A 3662-nucleotide genomic window follows, 5' to 3' on the forward strand; every position below is an offset into this window, starting at 1 on the left:
GCCCTGCCGCGGATCGACCGCCCCCGGTTGGATTCAGATCCAGCGGTTAGGATCAGCAGGGGCAAGCCGCCACGACCGGACCGCTAGGTCAACTGCCTCCTGGGCCGGATCGGCCAACCCTGCGTCCTCCTGGGTCCTTTGCCGCACTCCGGGGCCCGAGCGTGAACGGGCCCGTGCTCGAAGGCTAGCCCATGCCGACGAAGGCCGGCCCACCTCGCAGGCTAGCATTGGCCCGCGAAGCAGAGCCCCCCGCGCAGGGCCCAACCAGGCGCATGTCCCCTTCGTAGGGTTTGCAGCTGCCGGCCATGGCGGCGGCGGGCCCCGAGGGCTCCGGCGACTCCCACTGGCGCGAAACCCAAGGCAAAGAGGACCTGGGCCAGGAGACCGTGGCGCATCCGGCGCCGCCCACGGACCGGCGAGCGATCTCAACACCGCCTGGAGCCTAGTTGCCCAAGGCAAAGAGGGGGCCATCAGAGAAGCCGCGCCCGAGGACACCGAGCCCCGACGCTGGGACGACTGCGCCAACGCCAGAAACTCCCCAAGCACCAGCGGCACCAAGAACATAGGGCACTCCACCCGGCCATCCTCCTCGTTGGCATCGGCCATGTAAGCCTAGGAGACGACGGAGTGGCCGCTGCGCAAGGTCGGAGCCGGCCGCGACCCAGCGGCGCCGTGTCCGGACGGAGCAGCCACACCATCGATGACCATCCCGACGGCGGCGAGCGCAGGCTCGAGGCATAGAGCCGGCAAATTCAAAATCGCCCCAGCTCCCTGTCCTTGGATCCTATTCTATAATCCTTCACCTCACCTAGGTACTCCAGATCCTAACCTCAATAGTATTTTTTATGGAGGAAAAAACTTCTCATTACTTAACCAGGATCACAGAGATCCTACAAACACTGGTTTACAACTCTGTGATACGTCTCCATCGTATCCACTTTTCTAAACTCTTTCGTTCTTATTTTGAATTATAATTTGAATGATTTGAATGAAACTAATCCGGACTGACGATGTTTTCAGCAGAATTGCCATGGTGTTGTTTTTGTGCAGAAATCAAAATTCTTGATACGCCGACGTCGCCGCGCTTCCTCGGCTTGAGGAGTAGACAAGGTAACATGAGAGCCAAGAAGATGCAGAACCAGGAGGCGACTTGCCCCACTATGGCCATTGTGCGCCCGCGTCTAGAGCTAGAGCCTGGAGCTATGGATCGATGGCCAATGGATGCACACCAGGTACGTCGCCCAGGCTTATAAGGAGCGTGGACGATGTGTGTAAGTGAGATTCTGTCAGGCTGGTCAGCGTGTGATGTCGTCCGTGGCGGGACACGTGTTGCTCAGCAGAAGGCATCTACCTATCTCGGGGATATATGGAGATGCATGTATTCTATCCCTAAGATATACGGTGACATGTGGAATTTTTCTTGACAAGAGATATCTATATTATATCCTGAGGATATACAGAGATATGTGAGGGAAATATATAAACTAAATTAACACAATAAAACATCAGATTTGCTGTTTCTCAATCGATTGTGAAATAATTGTAGCTCAATCAATGGCTGGACCTTTTGAATTTTGGAAAATGTTTGTAATCAACCGGATGATTTGTCTCTTGCGTAAACAAGCTCCTCCGATCGACATGTGCCCTCCATGAGGCCCACCCACCGCATCCCCAAGCCTCGTCCACACGTGGGCTGTCTTTCTCTCAAGCGTCTCTCTCCCTCGTCTCTCCCCCTCTCATCTCTCCCTCGATGCATGCTACCTCTTGAGCACTGCGTTGGTTTTCCCCGAAGAGGAAGGGATGATGCATCAAAGTAGCGTAAGTATTTCCCTCAGTTTTTGAGAACCAAGGTATTAATCCAGTAGGAGGCTACGCGGAGTCCCTCGTACTTGCACAAAACAAATAAATCCTCGCAACCAACACGAATAGGAGTTGTCAATCCCTACACGGCCACTTACGAGACTGAGATCTGATAGATATGATAAGATAATATTTTTGGTATTTTTGTGATAAAGATGCAAAGTAAAATAAAGGCAAAGTAAAAAGCAAAGGAAATAACTAAGTAGTATGAGATTAATATGATGAAGATAGACCCGGGGGCCATAGGTTTCACTAGTGGCTTCTCTCGAGAGCATAAGTATTCTACGGTGGGTGAACAAATTACTGTTGAGCAATTGACAAAATTGAGCATAGTTATGAGAATATCTAGGTATGATCACATATATAGGCATCACGTCCGAGACAAGTAGACCGACTCCTGCCTGCATCTACTACTATTACTCCACTCATCGACCGCTATCCAACATGCATCTAGAGTATTAAGTTAAAAACAGAGTAACGCCTTAAGCAAGATGACATGATGTAGAAGGATAGACTCATGCAATATGATGAAAACCCCATCTTGTTATTCTTGATGGCAACAATACAATACGTGCCTTGCTGCCCCTACTGTCACTTGGAAAGGACACCGCAAGATTGAACCCAAAGCTAAGCACTTCTCCCATTGCAAGAAAGATCAATCTAGTAGGCCAAACCAAACTAATAATTCGAAGAGACTTGCAAAGATAACCAATCATACATAAAAGAATTCAGAGAAGATTCAAATATTGTTCATAGATAGACTTGATCATAAACCCACAATTCATCGGTCTCAACAAACACACCGCAAAAAGAAGATTACATCGAATAGTTCTCCACAAGAGAGGGGGAGAACATTGTATTGAGATCCAAAAAGAGAGAAGAAGCCATCTAGCTAATAACTATGCACCCGTATGTCTGAGGTAAACTACTCACACTTCATCGGAGGGGCTATGGTGTTGATGTAGAAGCCCTCCGTGATTGGTGCCCCCTCCGGCGGAGCTCCGGAACATGCCCCAAGATGGGATCTCGTGGATACAGAAAGTTACGGCGGTGGAATTAGGTTTTTGGCTCCGTATCTGATCGTTTGGGGGTACGTAGGTATATATAGGAGGAAGGAGTACGTCGGTGGAGCAACAGGGGGCCCACGAGGGTGGAGGGCACGCCTGGGGGGGGGGGGTAGGCGCGCCCCCTACCTCATCGCCTCATCTTTTGCGTCTTGACGTAGGGTCCAAGTCTCCTGGGTCTTGTTCGTTGAGAAAATCATGTTCCCGAAGGTTTCATTCCGTTTGGACTCCGTTTGATATTCCTTTTCTTCGAAACCCTAGAACAGGCAAAAAAACAATTCTGGGTTGGGCCTCCGGTCAATAGGTTAGTCCCAAAAATAATATAAAAGTGGATAATAAAGCCCAATAATGTCCAAAATAGAAGGTAATATAGCATGGAGCAATAAAAAATTATAGATATGTTGGAGACGTATCAAGCATCCCCAAGCTTAATTCCTACTCGTCCTCGAGTAGGTAAATGATAAAAACAGAATTTTTGATGCGGAGTGATACTTGGCATAATTTTAATGTAATTCTTCTTAATTGTGGTATGAATATTCAGATCCGAAAGATTCAAGACAAAAATTTAATATTGACATAAAAATAATAATACTTCAAGTATACTAACAAAGCAATTGTGTCTACTCAAAATAACATGGCCAAAGAAAGTTATCCCTACAAAATCATATAGTCTGGCTACGCTCCATCTTCACCACACAAAATATTTAAATCATGCACAACCCTGATGACAAGCCAAGC

The sequence above is a fragment of the Triticum urartu genome, chromosome 3 (assembly GCF_003073215.2).
Source record: "Triticum urartu cultivar G1812 chromosome 3, Tu2.1, whole genome shotgun sequence".
Lineage (NCBI taxonomy): Eukaryota > Viridiplantae > Streptophyta > Magnoliopsida > Poales > Poaceae > Triticum > Triticum urartu.